The sequence below is a fragment of the Camellia sinensis genome, unplaced genomic scaffold (genome assembly GCF_055761805.1).
Source record: "Camellia sinensis isolate YWXY unplaced genomic scaffold, ASM5576180v1 Unanchor1, whole genome shotgun sequence".
Taxonomy (NCBI): Eukaryota; Viridiplantae; Streptophyta; class Magnoliopsida; order Ericales; family Theaceae; genus Camellia; species Camellia sinensis.
In genome coordinates, this window is record NW_028128987.1 from 7,580,885 (window position 1) to 7,603,613 (window position 22,729).

Sequence of the window (22,729 nt, forward strand, 5' to 3'; positions counted from 1 at the left end):
GGCTACTAAATATTTGGTCGCCTAAAGTTCTACATTTTTTGCTACTAAAATTTTGGTCGGCAAAAGTGCGTTTATAATTTAGTTTTTTGTTTTTAGTTACGAAATATTTTAGTCACCAAATGTTTGATTTTCTTTTGGCTACTAAAGTTTTAGTCGTTAAATGTCTTTTTTTTTTGCTACAAAACTTTTAGTCGCCAAATGTCTTTCTTTTTTTTTTTTTTGCTACAAGACTTTTAGTCGCCAAATGTCTTTTCCCAATTTCTTTTTAGCTACTAATTGTTTAGTTGCCAAAAACATGATATTATGTTTTATCGTGAAATTATAATTTCTCCATAACCTGTCTATATACAATGCAACCTGTAATACGTATAAAAACAAAATGATACATACTATCAATCATTCCACAATCTGCATCCATATACCAAAAATAAATAACATTAAATATCAAAGTCCATACAAATCAACTATTGTCCAAACTAAAATAATAATTCCATACAAAATATATCATACAAAAATCAAAACCCTCCGTATACAAAAAAATACATTTACTACCAAGTGAAATTACCATTTGGCATGGTACAAATTACCATCGTAATCTGTACCACAACAAAAGGTGATATATGTACCACGACAAAAGTAATAATGAACTACAAAAAGCTGAGGATAACAAAAGTATTATATTAGCTCTACACAAAAGGGAAAATTCTTCTCTATACACCAATATGGATTATCCACAAGTCCACGCAACAAAGCCATCTACAAAGAAAAACAAAAAAACGAAACATTAGAATTGGTTATAAAATATCAATTCAGTCAGCCATATGGAACATGTTCTAGCATGCATTTAAGGTAGAACAATTGAGAAATGTCTTCTTGGAAATAAAAGAAAGTATATATAAATATATATATGTATCATGCAATATCTATTCCAACCAATTGCACAAACAATATAATATGTAATTTCTTCGTCCTATAAATATATAAAGGCAATTATTAGAATATGTAGATGTTATTTTAATAAAGTTGTTGCTTTTTTAACTAAGTGTTGCAAGTTTTTCGACTAAGTGTAAGGTGTATTCGGGGGGTGTTATGAATTTTCGCCCCCGAAAAACTGTTTTTCGAGTAAGTTTAGGGCGTATTCGGCTCTAACTCCCAACCTACGGGTCCAAATTACGTTCTGTTAGTTCTCAGAAGTCCTATTTGTCATGGGGGAACTGTCTGTGTGAGCCACACGGTGGATAGGGGCTGTTATGGATTTTTGCTCCCGAAAAGTCTTTTTTCGACTAAATTTAGGGCGTATTCGGCTCTAACTCCCAACCTACACGTCCGGATTATGTTCCGTCAGTTGTCACAAGTTCTATTTATCATGGGTGAACTGTCCGTGTGAGCCACACTGTGGTTCGGGGGCTATATTGAATTTTCGCCCTCGAAACGCCCTTTTCGACTAAGTTTAGGGCGTATTCGACTCAAACTCCCAGCCTACGGGTCACAATTACGTTCCGTCAGTTCTCACAAGTCCTATTTTTCATGGAGGAACTGTCCGTGTGAGCCATATGGTGGTTTCGGGGCTATTATGAATTTTTGCCCCCGGAAAGTCCTTTTTCGACTAAGTGTAGAGCGTATTCGGCTCTAACTCCCAACTTACAAGTCCGGATTACGTTTCGTCAATTGTCACAAGTTCTATTTGTCATGGGGGAACTGTCTGTGTGAGCCATACGGTGGTTCGGGGGCTATTTTAAATTTTCGCCCCCGAAACGCCCTTTTTTAACTAAGTTTAGGGCGTATTCGGCTCTAACTCCCAACCTACGGGTCAGAATTACGTTCCGTCAATTCTCACAAGTCCTATTTGTCATAGGGGAACTGTCCGTGTGAGCCACACAATGGTTTGGGGGTTGTTATGAATTTTCGCTACCAAAAAGTCTTTTTTCGACTAAGTTTAGGGCGTATTCGGCTCTAACTCCCAACCTACGAGTCTGGATTACGTTCCGTCAATTGTCACAAGCTCTATTTGTCATGGGGGAACTGTCTGTGTGAGCCACACAGTGGTTCGAGGGCTATTTTAAATTTTCGTCCTCGAAACGCCCTTTTTCGACTAAGTTTAGGGCGTATTCGGTTCTAACTCCCTACCTACGGGTCCGAATTATGTTCCATCAGTTCTCACAAGTCCTATTTATCATGGGAAAACTATTCGTGTGAGTCAGACGATAGTTTGGGGGCTGTTTTGAATTTTCGCCCCCGAAACGCCATTTTTCAACTAAGTTTAATGCATTTTCAGCTCTAACTCCCAAACTACGTGTGCTAATTACATTCCATCTGTTGTCACAGGTCCTATTTGTGACGGGGAAGGTGGCTGTGACATCCGTACAGTCGTTCGGAGGCTGATTTGCATTTTCGCCCCGTTAACGCCCTTTTTCGGTTAAGTTTAATGCATTGTTGTCCTATTGGAATCCAAGCGAAATCATTTTCTTTACTCAAAATTTTTAACTATAAAAAGGCTTTTCAATGTCAAAATTTTCAGTGTGGGGAGTATGTAAACCAATCAAATATAGCAACCATTTGAGTCAAAATCAAAGCCATAAATGCACACCCACAACCATACAAACAACACCAATATATTTTCCTCATTAAGAACCTGGATACCATATCTATCCCACAATCCACACCTTAAAGCCTTACCACTACTAGCAGTTCCCACCATCATTTTGTGAGGGCCCAATTCCAATCCACTATGATAGAAAGAAACAAGAAGGCAACATAATTAATATCATATCTTCATACAAAGAAATACAATGACAATGAATACCCACCAGTCACCCCACATTTGATATTTCTCCCACTTGAAATGGAGCTATTGGGAACCATTGTAACTTTTATTTATTGGGAACCATTTAAATACATGTTCATCACTAATTGAGATGACTATTACCCACCAAAAACAAATAAATAAAGTGATATGAAATGGAGCTACACATGCAGAATTATAGATGTTCTTGTGAATGATGAGTTGAAAAGGACAACTTGAGTTAAGCTACTACAATTTCCGAACCCTGGTGGAATACCACCGCTAAAATAGTTGAAAGACAAGACCAAAGTGTCCATTTGCTTGAAACTACCCAAACCCAATTGAATAGTACCCTCTAGACTATTATTACTAACATCAAGATACATTAGCTCCTCAAGATTATTCAAACTCTCCGGTAAATTCCCAACAAATTGATTATCATTCAAGTAAAGTTCTACCAATTTGGTACAATTTCCTATGGAGGGAGGAATGGTGCCTGACAATTGATTACCATATGGCCAAAGAGATGAAATCTCACTCATGTTGCCGACATTCAATGGGATCGAACCGTTAAGTTCGTTCCCACATTATTTTGATCATTTATTTCTATGATCCATATGACATGGATTCAAATCCACAAAAATAGAGACAAAAAAAAAAAAAAAATTCAAAAAGCTTTTGAAGTATTTTACAGCTTATGTCTTTACAATCCATTTTGTGCTGCAATGTAGTGGTGCTTAATTGAAGAAGATACACAACAAAAGCCAATTTTCACTGAGAAGTCATAAAGTCTAAATTATCTGGCTTAATTTAACAAGAACACAACACAACACAAAATTGCTGAAATTGAAGGATTCCTAATTGAAATGTAAGGATTTCATAGTTTATATTAGGTCAAACCCTGTTTCCTTCATTATTTGTAGTAATAGGCAGACCAAAGCATTAAAACCCTTCAATAAGAGAACAAATGAAATGAAACAGAGGTTAAAGTCAAAATTCAATATAAAATTACCAAGCTTCAAGTACACAGCAATTCCCAATACCATAACCAGCCCTAACCCAATCAAGATTGATCTCCTCCCTCCTCCCCTCATTCCCTCTCTCTCTCTCTCTCTATATATATATATTACATTTACACACAGATGATCAAACAGTGATACAGGGCCAAAAGATAAAATTTCCTTTTAAAAATGTTTTAGAATGTAATTGATTATTAAAAGATTAATTTCAGTAAATAGCTTTTTAAGAGATGTTTAAAAATTAAAAATACAATTTGTTTAGAGTTATTCTCTGATTTTTAAAAATGATAATATGAGAGTTATTGTTAAAATTTAATTTCAATACTTACTAGGGTTTATTTTTATATTGAAGGGTAGATATGTGTAATCGAGTTCATCTTCCAATATAACTATCAAACAACTCGCTCACACTATTTTAATTGACACAATCCCATCATTATGGATGCTTAACATCCATGCCTTGGTAAAATTCTATGCAGATAACAGAAACTTTAAAGAAAAATATCGGAACTTTGAAAAACACATTTCCAATTTTTCTTTTATTATGTTTTTTTAATCAATCCCAAACTTTCAGACCACACCGGAGTCATCACTGCCCATTGAATTTGTTAAATAAATTGGTAAGGTAGGGTCATGTTTTGCATAATTTGTTAAAAAAAAATCTACTACTGAAACATATATATATATATATAGAGAGAGAGAGAGAAAGAGAGAAAGGATACACGAGATGGAGCATCAATGGAGTCTCTTCTCAGCGATGAAGCCTCTGGATCTCGCGGCGGTGGTGGTGGATCTGCGAAGATCGGCGGAGGAGGGGGAGGCAGCGGTGTGAAAAGAGGGCAGCGACACAGGTGGTAGCGGTGGCAGTGGTGATCGCAGCAGTCACGATGGCGATAGCGGAGGAGGAGGAGGAGGTGCTCCGGTTGCTGGCAAACGTGAGGAGGAGCGGCGACAGGATGGTGACGCAGCGGGACGACTTCGCCCCCTTCATCTTCTTTTCTTCTCTTCACCTACCATAATATTTTATGGGTGAGGTATTAATCTCCATCCATTGGTTCTTCAAGTGATCGATCTTAGCCATTCATTTAACATCCCTTTCCCGACTAAAATATAGGTTCGTCGTTAATTAATTACGGAGCCCGCCAAAAATTCAAAATCTTTCTTTGAAAATTTTAATTGCAATTGGTGACTAAACTTTTAGTCGGCAAAAGTTAGCTAAAGGCGACTAAAATAATTTTTTGTCGCTAAAAGTAAGTTTTTGGCCACTAAAACTTTAGTCGCCAAAGATAAAAAATAATTTTTTTATTTTCCATTCGGCGACTAAATATTTTAGTAGCCAAAAATCAATATACAGCGACTAAATTTTTTTTGTCGCTGAAAGTAAGTTTTTGACGACTAAAACTTTAGTCGCCAAAGAGAAAAAATAATTTTTTTATTTTCCATTCGGCGACTAAATATTTTAGTAGCCAAAAATTAATATACGGCAACTGAATTTTGTTTTTGTCACTGAAAGTAAGTTGTTGGCAACTAAAGCTTTAGTCGCCAAAGATAAAAAAAAAATAATTTTTTTATTTTCCATTTGGCGACTAAATATTTTAGTAGCCAAAAGTCAATAGATAGCAACTAAGTTTTTTTTTGTCGCCAATTCTGGCATTTTTAGCGACTAATTTTTTTTTAGTCGCCAATAATGAATATGTCCCGACTAAAAAAATTTAGTAGCTAAATATTTTACTTGTGGTGACTAAAAAAAATGTTAGTCATCAATTCCATAACTTTTGGCGACTAAATTTTTTTTAGTCGCCAAAGGTGCATTTTGTTGTAGTGACTTTTAACTTTTTTTTCAGCAGTAATTATCTAGTCGAATGAACATAAAAATAATGTTGTTAAATCTTTCATGTTGAAATATATATATTTTTTACTTATTTTTATGGTTTTCACACTATTTGTGTTAATTTTAATTTATTTAACCTTATTAAAAAAGAGGTCAAAACAAAAATAATAAAAATTAATATATTTTTCTACATGTTGAGGGATGTCAATTTAATTTAACTTTTTTTTTTTGGTCAACAAAATGATGCAGTTGATGAAGTTCTCTTTCTTCATGTGTTCACATCTTAAAAGGTTGAATGGATGGATCTTTAATTTTCTGTTTTTTTAAGTGAATTTTTTAAAAAAAAATTATTTAATTCTTTTAATAAATTTTTGAGGACTTTTGATCCAATAGCCCTTAAAAAAATTACAGAAATTTTCATTTAATCGAAAATAACATTTTAAGCCATTTTCTTTTTGAAATTTTATTTATTTTATGTGATTTAAGTATAAAAAAATAAACGCAAAAAGACCAATCAAAAATTTGGTTTTTCACAGTTGTGCAAAATCAAAGCTGAGGATGTAAAATGGATGTATATTTTAGGACTGTTAGTGATTTGTGAAGAGGATACAAAATTAGATAGAATTACAATTTTACACGTGTCATTTTCATTGGATTTTAACCCAAACCCTTTGGACTTGTTTGGTTTTTGGATTTTTGAGAAGAAAAAAGAAGTAAAATCCATTTAATTATGTCATGCTTACATTTAGAATGTTTGGAAAAACTTATTTACTGCCGAAGAAACTAGGTTAAAAAGCATCAAGAAACCTAGCTCCAATAACATAAAAAAGGTTTTTTAAATTTATTTTCCCATTATTAAAGACCTTTTCACATACCATACAATTAAACTTGTTATAGCTTCATATTAAAGAACTTGTTATAGCTAGTTACATCTTAAGTTTAATCCTCACTAAGGTTAATTTTTTGTTGTTTGTATGATAGCTTGTATTTGTAGCAACTAACATTTGACTCGTGTAATGCATGTGTTATTTTTTTACAAAAAATATTTGATGGTATAATGTGTGTTATAAAAGAACAATTAAAGTAAGATTTTAATTATTTATTTTGATAATATTAGCATTATCATTCTATAAAATTGTTAGTTGAATACTTATATATATATATATATATATTAATTTTAGTTAAATTATTTGTGTATTTTGATAATTTTTGTTCGATCGTATTATAAAAGTGTAATTATCATATAATAATTTTGTATGATATATAAATTATAAAATAGTAAAATAAATACTCATTTTAATAAAATAATAGTTAAATTAGAAGAAGAATTAATAACATAACATAAAATTAAAAGTAATTCTAACTACTTAATTTTCTTTTATATTCGTTTGAAAAATAAAAATATGTAGAAATAGAAATTATATAAAATTTATTAAAAAATTAAATATAAATATGTTGTAGTTAAATTATCATATAATGATTTTATATGATATATATATATATATATATTAAATTATAAGATTGTAAAATAAATACTGTTAATTAAATTAAAATATCAACTATATAAAAAAATTCAACAACGACTAACCAAGAAAAAATCACATAATAATATTTAAACCCAAAAAGAAGAAATAATGAAAACATTCAAATGATAGATACATCTTAGTGTGTGAAGTGATTAATCATTTGTAATATGATGTCAAAATATAAAAGAACTTACTGTTCAATAATTGATAAGTAATTCAAGCAGTAAATCCAAAATTTAGATATTCTTCGAGAGTATCATTGTTATATAGGTTTTTCCTCATGTGAGTTGTGATTATACAAAATAATATAGGAAATGAAATATAATTTCATATATAGAATCACTATAAAATTTAAACGACAAATTTATAATATAGAATAATATAGAATTGGTATTGAATATAGAATAATACACAAAAAAATAAGAAAAAAAATGATGACAATTTAGCATTAAAAAAGAACTCTGATACCTTGAAAGAATTAAGAAGAAAAACGTGAGACATAAAATTGGTATTGAGTTCGTGAATATACCATGAAAAATATGGAAATCAAATATTTGTGAAATAGAGTTCATATAAAATAGGTAAAGTTGGTATAATTTAAATTATGTTTAATTTATGTAAAACTTTATATGTAATTAAAAAATACATGAGCTCTCTTAAAAAAAAGTAAGCCCTTATAACACTACAAGAAATTTAGGCTGTTGTGACAAAATTTGGTGATGATTTTGTTTTTGGTCTTAAAATTTAACCCAAAGATGACGAAATATTAATTTTGTCGTTTGTTTTAATTTTTCTCAAAAGTATAGGAGACGAAAACAAAATTTCGTCTGCAAAAATGAGGCGCCAATTTCATTTGCATTGGCGCGAATTATTTTAGCTCATTGGAGACGAACATTTTTGTCACAAAATATGATTTTTTTTTGTGACGAACGTAATTCGTCGCCAATAAATTCCATACCTATTAAACGATGTCGTTGCATATTTCCATTTATTAGGCGACAAATATATTTTTGTCTGGGAATGATAAGTTATGGAAGACGAAAATATTTCATCACCAATAAACACTCCATCATGTAGACAATGTCATTTCATCTTTCTATTAAATAGGCGACAAATATATTTTGTCTCAGAAGAATAAGTTGTGGGAGACGAAAATATTTCGTCACTAATAAATTCTAATTGATTGCGTGACGAATATATTTTTCGTCTCATAAGGTTAAGCTGTGGAAGACAAAAAAAATTCATTACCAATAATAAATTATTTGTTTTGGTATTTAAGGATACAAAAATATTTTATCACTAATTATTTCTCTTTATTAAAATGTCGTTGTTTTGTGTTTCGAAGCATTGAAACTGTGACCCCAAGAGATACACTCTGACGCTTATCACTCATTTTCATGTACACGGACCTTGAAGTCGGGACCCAAGAAGACACTTTCTACAAACCCTCATTTCTCTCTCGCACTGGAGTCTACTTCTCTCTCATAAGTATTGAAGTCGTGACTCAAGAAGACACTCTGTAAACCATTTCTTCTATTTCGTGCTAAAGCCCTCTCTTCTGTCTCACACTTAAGCCCTTCGTGCATGCCAGCATTGAAGCTATTATCCAAGAAGGCACCCTATGCAAACCCACTATTCTTTCTCAAAGTGAAGGCCCCTCTTACACGCAAGCAGTTTTTCTCATTGTCTGAACCAACTCTACCCTTTCCGTCTAGAACGCCCATTTCAGAAAAATCGAAGGTCAAAACCTCTCTCCACAAAAAAAGAAAAAAAGGAAAAAAAGAAGAAGATAATTAATTTAGCTATTTTTTTTTGTGTGAGAAAAAATACAGAGAAACAAATAATAAAAAATTTGTAATTTTCAAAGTTAATAGAAAATATTACCTTGTTTAGTGTGGAGTTTTCAATAATTAATTTTTAAAATTTGGTGATAAAATTTATTTTCGTTTTAGAACGTAACCCAAACATGACCAAATATTACTTTTGTCATTTCTTTTAATTCTTCTCAAAACTATAGGAGACGAAAAAATAAATTCATCAAAAAAAAAAAAGAGGCACCAATTTTTTTTTCTTGCTGGCGCCAATTATTTTAGCTCATTGGAGACGAACATTTTTATCACAAAATTTAAAGTTTTTTGCGACAAAAGGAATTCGTCACCAACAAATTCTAAACTTATTAGACGATGTCGTTTCATTTTCTTATTTATTTGGTGACAAACATATTTTTTATCTGGGAAGGATAAGTTATTGGAGACGAAAATATTTGGTCACCAATACACTCTTCATGCTCGTTTTATCTTTCTGTTAATTAGGCGACAAATATATTTTTGTCTCAGAAGGATATGTTTTGGGTGATGAAAATATTTTGTCACTAATAAATTCTCCATGTGTCGTATTGCATTTTGATTGATTGCGCGACGAATATATTTTCATCTCGTAAGGTTAAGTTGAAGGAGACGAAAATATTTCATCACTAATAAATTCTCCATGCCCACGCAACGTTGTTTTTGTATTTTTGTTGATTAGGCAACGAACATATGAGTTTGAGACAAAAATATTTTATTACTAATTATTTCTCTTTATTAAATGTCGTTAGAAACTAAGAGACACTCTCACCTTAATCACTTACTTTCACACACACACAAATACTAAAGTCGTGACTCGAAAAGACACCCTCTACAAACCCTCATTTCTCTCTCGCACTTGAGTCTCCTCTCTCACAAGTATTGAAGCTGTGACTCAAGAAAACAATCTCTATAAACCATCTCTTCTATTTCGCACTGAAGCTCCTCTATTCTCTCTCACATTTAAGCCGTTTGTGCATGCAAACATTATTATCCAAGAAGACATTTTGTGCAAAGCTACTATTCTTTCTCAGTAAACCCCTCTCCACAAAAAGAAAAAATAAAAATAATAATTAAACAAGGAAACAAAATACAAGAAATCTAGGCTATTGTGACAAAATTTGGTGACGAAATTTTTTTTGTCTTAAAATTTAACCCAAAAATGACAAAATATTAATTTTGTCATTTTTAATTTTTTTCAAACGTATAGGAGACGAAAAAAAAATTCGTCTGCAAAATTTAGGCGCCAATTTCATTTGCATTGGCGCGAATTATTTTAGCTCATTGGAGACGAACATTTTCGTCACCAATAAAACACTCCATCATGCAAACGATGCCGTTTCATCTTTCTATTAAATGGGCGACAAATATATTTTTGTCTTGGAAGAATAAGTTGTGGGAGATGAAAATATTTCGTCACTAATAAATTCTGATTGATTGCACAACCAATATATTTTTCGTCTCATAAGGTTATGTTGTGGAAGACAATAATATTTCGTTACCAATAATAAATTCTCTGTTCTTGTATTTAAGGAGATAAAAATATTTTATCATTAATTATTTCTCTTTATTAATATGCTATGGTTTTGGGTTTCGGAGCACTGAAACCGTGACCCCAAGAGACACACTCTGACCCTAATCACTCATTTTCATGTGCACGGACACTCAAGTCGTGACCCAAGAAGACACTTCCTACAAACCCTCATTTCTGTTTCGCAGTTGAGCCTACTCCTCTCTCACAAGTATTGAAGTCGTGAAACAAGAAGACACTCTGTAAACCATTTCTTCTATTTTCGCACTAAAGCCCCTCTCATATGTCTCACACTTAAGCCCTTCATGCATGCCAGTATTTAAGTTATTATCCAAGAAGGCACCCTATGCAAAAGCGACTATTCTTTCTCATAGTGAAGGTGCCTCTTGCATAAGCACTGTTTCTTATTGTTTGAACCAACTCTATCCTTTCTGTCTAGAACACCTATTTTAGAAAAATCGCAGGTCAAAACCCCTCTCCACAAAAAAAAAGAAAGATAATTAATGAAGCTATTTTTTTGTGAGAAAAAAAAAACAGAGGAAAAATTAATAATAAATTTTTTATTTTAAAAATTAATAGAAAACATTACCTTGTTTAGTATGGAGTTTTCAATAATTAATTTGTAATTTTTAATCAATATTTTTTTAGTGAACATTTTTTAATATTATAATTTTGTTTCTTTTTTTTTATACTTTTTAAATCCCTTTAATTTAGATGAGGGAAAATTGCATCAGTTGTCCCGATACTTTAGTCCTTGTGTCATATAAGTGGTATGTGCCATATCTATATCTATCTATCTATCTATCTATCTATATCTATCTATCTATCTATCTATCTATCTATCTATCTATTATATAAGGAAAATGGGGGGTTTTTAACTTACAAGCCTTGTGGGAGCTCCAATATCCCAATCTTAATTTTCTAAATTTTTGATTTAAAAAAAAAAACTCAACATTTATTGACTTCTCTCAACCCACTTTTTGACTTCTCCCATATTTACTCCTACACCCTTCAACTTCTCCCATACACTATGGCTAGTGATGAGATTGTTAAAATATTTTTATAAAAAAATCTTTTAAAAAATAATTTGTATATTAAAAAAATATCTAAAACAAACATAAATGCTTATTAAATCTATCTATCTATCTATCTATCTATCTATCTATCTATCTATATATTATATAAGGAAAAAATGGTTTCTAACTCACATGCCTTGTGGGAGTTTCAATATCCCAATCTTAATTTTCTAAATTTTTTATTTTAAAAAAAAAAATTCAGCATTTATTGACTTCTCCCAACCCACAAGCCTTTTTTACTTCTCTCTTACCTACTCCTATACCCTTTTCAACTTCTTCCATATATTATGGTTATTGATGGGATTGTTAAATTATTTTTATAAAAAAAATTTAAAAAAAAATTTATATATTAAAAAAATATCTAAAACGAATATAAATTCTTATTAAATCTATCTATATATATTATATAAGTAAAATGGGGTTTTTAACCACAGGTCTTGTAGGTGTTTCAATATCTCAAACTAAAATTTCTAATTTTTTGATTTTAAATAATTAAAGTTTAATTTATCAATCCACTACAAGAAAATGCACTTTTAGCGACCACTCTCTCTTTCTCTCTCTCTCTCTCTCTCTCACACACACACACTCATCACTCTGTCTCTCTTTTTCTCTCTCTATCTCTGTCTCTCTCTCTCTCTCTTTCTATCTCTATCTTTATCTCTATCTCTCTTCTCTATTTGTCTCACACGTATCCCTCTCTCTCATCACCCATCTCCTCTACCACATTCACCACTACTGCAAATGCCATTCCACTACCACTACTACTACTACCACTGTTGCCACTCCACCTCTACAACTAACATTATTACCACAATCACCACCACTCCACTACCACCACCACCACTACTACTACCATTACCTCTCCTCCACCACCGCCACTCCATCTCCTCTACCACTATACCACAACTTCACCACTAATCTCCTTCATCATCGCCACCACCGCTACCACCACCATCACCTCTTATCCATCACCTTCACCACTACTGCCGCTCCCTCTCCTCTACCACAAAAAATTAGTTCCTGATTTTTAGTAAGCAAAAAAAAAAATGGGCCGTAGAAAAATATTTTTTATTGACCACCAAAAATTAACTTTATTTTAACAGAAAATATTTTTCATTAAAATGTTACCCCTACTTCTACCAAATAAAAAATAATAATAATTTTTTTTCATTAAAATAAAAATAAAACAAATAAATTTTCAACCTTAGTAACTAAAAAAAAATGAAAAATCAAAAGAAAAAAACTGCATTAACTACAAAAGGAAAAATAATAATAAAAAATATTTTAACAAAAAAATAAATAAAATCCCATAGTGTGATCAATATAGTGTAATCAATATACCCACCCAAAAAAAATAGTATAATCAATATATATTCTCAGAAATAGTCAAAATCCCTAATTTTTCCAAATTTCCTCAAACCCTTTGGCGCCTATGATTTCTTTTTCCCTCTTCTCTCATTTTCACATTCAAATCTCTCTCTCTCTCTCTCTCCCTCTCTCTCCACATCTCACTACAAGAAAAGGACTTTATAACACGGAAACAATTGCGACGACATCACTTACCATTGCAAAAAAGTGATTTTTTGCGACGGCATCATTTGTCGTTGCCAATAAAGGGGTTTTTAGCGATGGTACCCATTCCTGTCATAGAAAAGCAACTTTTTTGCTACGGTAACAACTGCCGTCGCAAATAATGCTCATTTTTTGTGACGGTAACCTATGCTGTCACAAATAAAGTTGTTTTTGCGACGACATGAACTACAGTCGCAAAGAAGAGAGTTTTTGCGACAGTAATAGGTGCCGTCGCAAAAAAAAAAAAAAAGAAACTGTTTTAATGAGACGACATTAGAAGTATCAGTGACGGCATTTTGTCGTCGCAAAAAACTGAAATTTTTGTAGTATTTCACCCATCTTTTCATCTTACTGTCTCTCTGTCTCTCTCTATATCTCTCTCTGTCTCTGTCTCTTTCGCTCATCTCTCTTCTCTTTCTCTTTCTCTCACTCACTCATCACTCTTTGTCTTTCTGTCTATGTGTGTCGCTCTCTCTCCCACACTATGCTCGCGTTGCTCACTCTCTCCATCCCCTCTTCTCGATTTATCGATCTCCTTCTCGATTTATCGATCTTTTTTTTTTCTCCATCTCTCTCTCTCTTCTTTCAATCGCTTATCTTCATTTGTCTTAATCACTTGTTAAAAGAGATAAAAGTCAAAAAATGAAATGGGCCTCTCTCTCTCTTTCTCTCCCTCATTCATCACTCTTCTCCTTGACTCGCTCATCTCTCTCCGCTCTCTATCTCTCTTGCTCATCTTTCTTCTCTCTCTCTCTATGTCTTTCTCTCTATATCTCTTGTTCATCTATTTTTGCTCTCTCTCTCTCTCTCTCTCTCTCTCTCTCTTTGTCTACCTCTCGCTCATCTTGTTTCTCTCTTTTTTTTTTCTTTCTCTCTATCCCTCTCTGTGTCTTTCTCTCTATCCCTCTCTGTGTCTTTCTCTCTCTTTCATCACTATTCTCTCTGGTTCTCTCATCTCTCTTCGCTCTCTATCTCTTTTGCTCATCTTTCTTCTCTCTCTCTCTATATATATATATATCGTGTTCATCTCTTTTTGTGGTCTTTCTCTCCCTTTCTCTCTTTGTCTATCCCTCGCTCATCTGGTTTCTCTCTCCTTTTTTATAAATATTTCTCTATGTCTCTCTCTCTCTCTCTCTATGTGTCTCTTTCTCACTCATTTATCTTTTCTCTCAATCGTTCATTTCTCTCATTCACACTTATCTCTTTCTCTGAGCCCATTGTTGTTGAAAGAGGAAAAAGTCAAAAAATGAAATGGGTCTCTCTCTCTGTGTCTTTCTCTCCGTGTCTCTTGCTCATCTCTCATCTCTCTCTCTTTCACTTGTCTCTCTCAAAAAATGAGTTTACATTGGTTTTTAAACAGAAATCTAAAAATTTGACTAACAATTTTTTTAATTAATTGTTTTTTTAAATAATTTTTTTTAAATATTTTTTTCAATTAATTTTTTTCAAATAAAATTTTTTCAATTATAATGTGTATGATCTCATTGCCAGAAATATTTTTTTTTTCAATTAATTTTTTTTCAATTATAATGTGTATGATCTCATTGTCATAAATAATAAAAAAATAAATATAAATATTTTAGGCCTGGATGAACATGTTTTTTAGTTTATATTTTTAAATTTTTTTAAATATTTTATTCAAACAAAACATGTTTATAATTTATATTTTTTAAAAAATAAATAAAAATCAATTTATAAAATTTTTGTAAACATAAACCAAAAATATAAATGTTACCAAATGATACCTTAAATTTTCATTTGAGATAGTTATACTTGATGTGGAAAAAAAAAAAAAAACACACACACACACACACAAAATCTTATTCCCGCTCATTTTTCCCCCATCAACCAAAAATCCCCAAATCTCAAATCCCTAATTTTTGAACCAAAAATCCCCATCTCTCTCTCTCTCTCTCTCGCGACTCTGAGCACGGCAGACGATAGCGTGGAGCGACGGGGTTAAAAAGCCTGACTCTTTTGTTTCTCACTCAGTTGGCTTTCCCTCTACTGCTCTACTCCAGTGGCGAAGGAGCTGCTCAGGGACCACCGTAACCATTAATAGTAGGATCGAAGCTTTCAGCTTCAAGAACATCGGTCCGCTTAGATTCGCATGATTGAAGAGACTCTCCGATTCGCCGGTGTTCCTGGTGCGGTCTAATTTCTTATATATTTCTGTCTATCTGAATATATTTTGATGATTTCATTTCATTTAAATAAATAGGACATTCTTATATTTTTCAATTGTTTTGTTGAATCCACGATGGAATGCAAAGGTGATTACATCTGTGGCCGGAGGATTTTGTTGCATTCGTTCTTGGTGTAGAATCCCTTGGACTTTGCCTGTCGAAGCCCTAGGTCACAGCTCTCTCTCTCTCTCTGTATTTCCTAAAATCTAGTATATATTTTGGTCCATTTTCTGAGCCTTATTCCGGTTATGCTTCTGTTTATATATAGAAGTTGAATTCTTAGATAGATCCATGAAAATAGCTAAAATCTAGAAGTTGAATTCTTATAGCTAAAAGATGGAAAGAATATTACTTCAATCACCACTGGAGAGCAAGAATTCTTAGATAGATCCACGAAAATAGCATTAAATGAAGCAAATCCATTTCATACGAAAGCTCCACGAAAATAGTTTTAATTTTGCATTGCATTATGCTTGAGTCTTGACTGTAAAGTGACTGATAGTTCTTTGATCCAGAAACCACTTCATGATATTGTGGGTTTTAGAAAAGAAGCAGATTTTATTACATAGCTACTCAATTTGATTAGTCAAATGCTTAATTTTCTTCTTTATTCCTTGTTCTTTCCCCTCTCCTTATTTTTTCCTGGTTGGTTGATTTAAGTGATTAGTGTTGCATATCTAACTCCTCATAAACCTCCACTAGTACGTGCACACACACAAACCTTGGTAGATGCATACCATTAATAAGTGGAAAGTTACAGTAAGTATGAGAAATATAAAGTCATTAAATGATTTTACTTGAACATTTCAAAGTCAAAAACTCCCTTGTCCCACCATTTTCAATCTTACTTTCTCTATCATTGCTGGAAGATGTCAAACAATTGGAATGCATCAACTAGTTAATAAGGTCAGTGATGGAATGGAATGATCCAGTCTATAGTACCTTTAGACCAAAGTTAAACCTATTTATTATATATGCCTCCAAGTGTATGGCATCTTCTAATCATACACCTCGGGTAGTGTTTGGTTCACTAAAATGAATGTGGAATGGAATAGTCATTCCTTATCCTCCCTATGGAATGATCGACTCTGCTCAAGTTGTTACAAGTTGGGAGATTTTCTTGCTTCTTAGCATCTGAAGGCTAATCCTTATAAAAGTGCAAAGGGCACAGTAATTGAGGCAGGTCTTCATAAATCTATAGGGCCAGTAGCCACATTCATTGTGCAGAATGACACCCTTAAAAGAGGAGATGTAGTTGTTTGTGGTGAAGCCTTTGGAAAGGTTTGCAAATAAGAGCTAGCCTTAGGAAACTTTTTTTAAGCTAGAAGTCAATGTTTAATGTACTAAAAAAAATGGTAGAGTTGGTTTCATTTTGGTGCCCATCTTTGAAAAACTTGACCTTTCACTTCCATTTTCAGGTTCAGGCTATATTTGATGATCATGGAAGTCGTGTTGATGAAGCTGGACCATCTATACCTGTACAGGTTCGTAGTTCTTTTAACTTTTTGCTAGTTTTTGCCATTTGTGTAGTTAATTTATTTATTATAAGTATTACCTTTTCATGTTATATCTAATTATAGAGCAATAGCTTGGTTGAACATGGCAATATTTGTGGCATTCCTTGTAGGATAAGTATTTAGAATCTGGGTTCCTAGCTTGATTTCCAAAAGTGGCTCTTGAAATTGTAAAAAGGCTATATTATTAAGGGAAGGGTTGTATAACTTGGACACCTGATTTTGGTGATGAGTTTTCTTAATTTTCCCTACTTGAGAGTCATAATAATTGCTGCTTAATTAATATGTAAGCTACTCTGCTTTCTCTGTATGGGGCTACATGCTCAGCTCAACGGCATCCTGACTCTTGAAGTCATTGTTTTTTAGGTTATTTATAAGATATCATCAAGAGCATGATTTGAAAGGTTTTAAACATGAAAATTTGAATTTGCCATCTTAGAATGCAATCAGTAAATCTAGTTCCAGCTACATATGGTTGGCTGTGTGAATTATGTTTCACAATTTTGCATCTACAAGACAATAATGCCTTTGAACCCTTTCAGAACCATATTTGTGCAATTTTCCCCTTTTATTCCCGTTAGGCTATTACACATCACAACTATGACCGAAGTATCTTGAGGGATAATCATGACATGCTATAATCTAAAGTAATATATGGGTAAGAAGATTGGGTAACTGAGCAAACATGGTTATGAATTTAATTGCAATTTAATTGCAGTTATAGACGGATTTCATTCTAAGACAAACTAGTTGAAACTTATAATTCGAGGCGTTGACGCCCCAAAATCACCAAACGGCGTTGGACCAGCACAAACCTTGGCACACACGACCGCCTAGGCATGAGAGGCTTGTGGGAGAAGACGGGACTCGAATCGGGTTCCCGGTTTGGGAGTTAGAGCCAGATTTCACTCTAGACAAACTAGTTTCTTAAGAAACTTAGAATTCGAGGTGTTAATACTCCAAAATCACCAAACGGCATTAGAGTAGCACAAAACTTGGCACAAACGACCGCCTGGGCATGAGAGACTTGTAAGAGAAAACGGGACTCGAATCGCGTTCCCGGTTTGGGATTTAGAGCCCGATTTCACTCTAGACAAACTAGTTTCTTAAGAAACTTAGAATTCGAAGTGTTAACGCCCCAAAATCACCAAACGGTGTCGGAGTAGCACGAAACTTGGCACACACGACCGCCTAGGCACAAGAGACTTGTGGGAGAAGACGAGACACGAATCGGATTCTCGGTTTGGGAGTTACTGTCGGATTTCACTCTACGCATTAGCTTCTTAAGAAATTTAGAATTCGAGGTGTTGATGCCCCAAAATCACCAAACAGACTCGGAGTAGCACGAAATTTGGCACACACGATTGTCTAGGCATGAGAGACTTGTGGGAGAAGACGGCACTCGAATCGGATTCCCGGTTTGGGAGTTAGAGTCAGATTTCACTCTAGACAAACTAGTTGAAACTTAGAATTCGAGGTGTTGACACCCTAAAATCACCAAACGGCGTCGGAGTAGCACAAAACTTGGCACAAATGACTGCCTAGGCACGAGAGACTTGTGGGAGAAGACCGGACTCGAATTGGGTTCCCGGTTTAGGAGTTAGAGCTGGATTTCACTCTAGACAAACTAGTTTCGTAAAAAACTTAGAATTCGAGGTGTTAACGCCCCAAAAATCACCAAACGACGTCAGATTAGCACAAAACTTGGCACACACGACCGCCTAGGCACGAGAGACTTGTGGGAGAAGACGGGACTCGAATCGGGTTCCTGGTTTGGGAGTTAGAGCTGGATTTCATTATAGACAAACTAGTTTTGAGGACCAAAGGATAGGAAGAAGTAAGGGGAGATAATGGTTGATGTTGTCAACTTTTTAAGGACCGAAGGATTCACTGGACACTTTGAAAGTGGAGGAGACTCATCCACAAGTGGACATACTTCTTGATAAAGTATATTAACTTTAATATAACAAATTTTATAAAAGAATATATGTTTTAAGAATTAGAAAGTAATGGAAACATGCATAGGACATCCAATTTGTACAGGTGCACAGTGTAACGCCCTCAAAATAAACCCATAATCACACATTCATGATACAAAAAGAGATATTATATTACCAACATCAGAGTATTCTTACAAGAAGTATTTCATGTTGACAACAAAAGTAAATGCCCTATAGGCTTACAACTTTCCAAGTCAACACTTGGGTTTAACAAAAGTAGAGTTCTAACTCTTTACACAAAATAAGCCCATGGCTTGATATACATGTAATACAAAAAGGTAATCACAAAAAGATAAGCCTTCAACTTCCATAACCTCCCAAGTTAAGACCTTGGAGGCGGCATATCACCTGCACCTGAAAATAATGTCCCACATAGGGTGAGCCAATGCCCAGTAGAGATATGTTAAACATAATATGAGCAATAACTAAAACATGTGCATTCGATAAATGTTGACACTGGCCAACCAACTTACAACACAATTCACTTTCATAACCAATATGTCCATGTTTCATTTTACTTTCCTTTACTTAACCAATTTTTAATTTCATAAACATGGCTCAGAACCTGGCCAAACAATTAAATGAGATCACAACTCATATCAACAACACTTCCATTTCACATTAGATACACATATTTGCTGTATTAATATCATATTAAAACACTTCCATACTTCACAATAGATACACATATTTGCTGTATCAATGGAGTCCATCCCCTATCTCCTCCCAAATAAAATCCGATTTAGGAGTCCACCCCCTATCTCCTCCCAAACCGTGGAGTGCATCCCCTATCTCCTCCTACACAATATAATGTATATAAACAATTATTATATACATGATCAATCAATACACATATTCGATGTATTAGTCCAACCGTCATATTCAATGACATATTCAATCGATTAGTTTTAATTCACCTAATCATCATACAGTGTCTACAACAATCAAGACTATCCTCCACCGATAGACCAAAGCAATTATTTCTAAATAGATAATAAATGCATCAACAGATAAATTATCAACATTTTCAAAAGTGAGCGATTAATAAATCCAACTCCACCATTCAATCTCATCTTAAGCCAATTTCATTATTTCCATCTCAATTTCACATTTCACAATGAAAGTCATTACTTGCACTAATGACCCAATAAAACCCAAATATGGCATTTTCCTATTTCTTTTCCAATATTGACCCAATGGTTCAAATATCATTAATAAACATTCACAACTTCATGTTAAGACCCATATACACATATATAGTTCAAAAGGAACAAAACCCCTCCTTTCAATATTTCAAATCTCAAACCCTAACTTCTCAAATCAAACCATTTATACAAAATTCCCAACATCTATGTCAAAGACCATAAAAATGAATAGTTATCCCTACCTCAAATGGAGAGACCAAATGGAGAAGATGAAGAATTTCGAAATGCTCTAAAACCCAAGATTTTCGGATGGAAATGTAGCCCAAGCCAAGCTCTACACTTTATACAAAGGGACCAAGGTAGGGGATCACTCAAACTAGATCAAACCCTAGAGAGAAGTTGAAGTTTAGAGTGAGGAGCTCTCCAATGGAGGTTTTGAAAAGTAAGAGAGAGAAAAAGTCAAAGAAAAGTGATCCAAAAAGTCACTTTTCGGACTGATATAAAAAGTCACCTCGCTCGAGCGTGGAACTCCCCGCTCGGGCGTCAGACACAGACTCACGCTCGAGCGTCAAAAGCACCGCTCGAGCGCCGGATGCACACCTCCAGAAGTTTTGCAGTTGATGGTCCCCGCTCGAGTGTGAAAGCGGACGCTCGAGCGTCTAATAACCCGCAGACAAAATACTGAGAGATGGAAAATTACGCTCGAACGTCAAAATGTCAGCTCGAGCGGAGAAGCAAAATCAAAGGGCCCCGCTCGAGCATCAAAATCCCCGCTTGAGCGTGAAGGCAAAATTCTGGGCAACAACTCTAGGTTTCTAAACACAACCAACCTGTTTCAAACCTGCCCAACACAACCCAAGACTCACATACAAAGAGTAAAGGACAGAAATGAGAATACGACAACAACACATTCACGGAACTAAGTCCGGAATACAGCAAACAAGGAAGGAAAAACAGGGGTCGCTATAACACAGGATGTATAAATTGTGAATTAGTCTAAAAAATATTTCTTTTTCTCTATACTTAAAGCTTCAAAAAAGGTCGTCGAAAGGCTAAACTATCATACAACCATAGATTTGTACAGGAACCAACAGAAACATCTTAGGAGGGACCAATATAAGTTGTCTGAACTTACGGCACATTAATGGGATGCACCATTTGTGAATTAGTCTTAAAATTAATTTTTTAGTTCTCATAATCTCGAAAAAGTCTGTTAGAGGGATAAATTATATAATTGATCTAATTGTAAATTGATGAGTTACTAATGTTTTTAATCTTTTGTATAATTAATTAATTACTAAAGCTTTTAATTTATTTTTTTGCAGATTGGATTGGGGTGGCATTTTTTACGTGCAACAATGATGTAATTTGCTTGAATGTTCATTTTGTTTGATAAGGATGCACATACTTTGTGGAGTTGCACTAGTTATTGTTGGATGTTTTGTGGAATTGTACAAGTTATAATTTTTGGATATTTTGTGGATATTGCACTATTTTATTGTACTAGGATGAAATTATTTGTAATGATAAATGGATATTTTCATTTTGTTAATTTGTAAATGTGTTGATGACAGGTTACGTTAAGTTGTGAATGGAATTGTTATATTTAACAGGTTTCAACATGAATAGTGTTATAATTGTTGAACTAAAATTCAGATTTTGATAAAATAGGTATATAATGTGGAAAAAAATATTATGGAATTAGTGACATAATTTTCCATCCGTAAAGAAGGTTTTTTTTGTCTCTTATTTGGCTTAGGTGGAAGATTAATTTTGTCATGAATTCTTTATTTCGTTGCTAAATGAATTTGTCATGACGAAAAATATTGTCACATTTTGTCACTATTACCCTCAATGTGTGATGATTTTTTTTTGTTGACATTATTTCATCATTTTTAATGATGAATTTATTTTTGTCTCTATTGGTAGCTTCTTTGACAAAAAAATTTCGTCTTCGTTTGTATTAAACGTGACAAAATTATCTCGTTTCTATTTCTTATATTTATGACAAAATACTTTCGTCTCTAATTTCTTTCTTTAATGACAATATTTTGTCGCTAATTACTTACAAGTGTGTTCCTAACAGAGTATATTGGAGACAAAAAAATTCGTCACAAATTTATCATTTTTAATGATGAATTTGTTTTTGTCTCTATTGGTAGCTTCTTTGACAAAAATTTTTCACCTTCGTTTATATTAAACGTGACAAAATTGTTTCTTCTCTATTTCTTATATTTATGACAAAATACTTTTGTCTCTAATTTCTTCCTTTAATGACAAGATATTTTGTCGCTAATTACTTACAAGTATGTTTCCAACAGAGTATATTGGAGACAAAAAAATTCGTCACAAATTTATCATTTTCAATGACGAATTTGATTTTTCGTCTCTAAGACTCTTTAGCGACGACGCTTTGGCGACAAAACAAGCGACAAAAAATTTTCGTCGTAATCAGTTTGAGTGACGATATATATACACTTTGGGACAAATTTGTTTTGCCTTTAAACCCCAAATTTGTTGTAGTGTAATATGTGACTTACACATGAGGAAAAAAAAAAACTATTTTTAATAATATATATATATATATATGATTAGTCTCAACTCAAAAAGAAGTTAGAAAATCCAATTGTAACAATTAAAAACATCACAACAAATTAAGTTTTAGACAAAGACAAAATTACAGACGAAATATTTTAATTGTTA

General features: G+C 33.3%; 2 long non-coding RNA genes across 3 annotated transcripts; one reads left to right on the forward strand and one right to left on the reverse strand.

Annotated features, from left to right (window-relative positions):
* Nucleotides 1-419: 419 nt before the first annotated feature.
* Nucleotides 420-4,864, reverse strand: LOC145814180 (uncharacterized). Of its 2 annotated transcripts, none has more exons than XR_014357515.1 (3): nt 4,524-4,864; nt 2,664-2,726; nt 420-756 (listed from the first exon to the last, which is right to left on the reverse strand). It is a non-coding gene; the product is annotated as an uncharacterized LOC145814180 (long non-coding RNA). The 2 variants fall into 2 exon arrangements; XR_014357514.1 differs by having other exon boundaries at nt 2,677-2,726; nt 4,524-4,863.
* Nucleotides 4,865-14,979: 10,115 nt separating this feature from the next.
* Nucleotides 14,980-21,578, forward strand: LOC114299117 (uncharacterized). The gene is made up of 4 exons (XR_014357612.1): nt 14,980-15,328; nt 15,455-15,536; nt 16,786-16,851; nt 21,352-21,578. It is a non-coding gene; the product is annotated as an uncharacterized LOC114299117 (long non-coding RNA).
* The last annotated feature ends 1,151 nt before the right edge of the window (nt 21,579-22,729 follow it).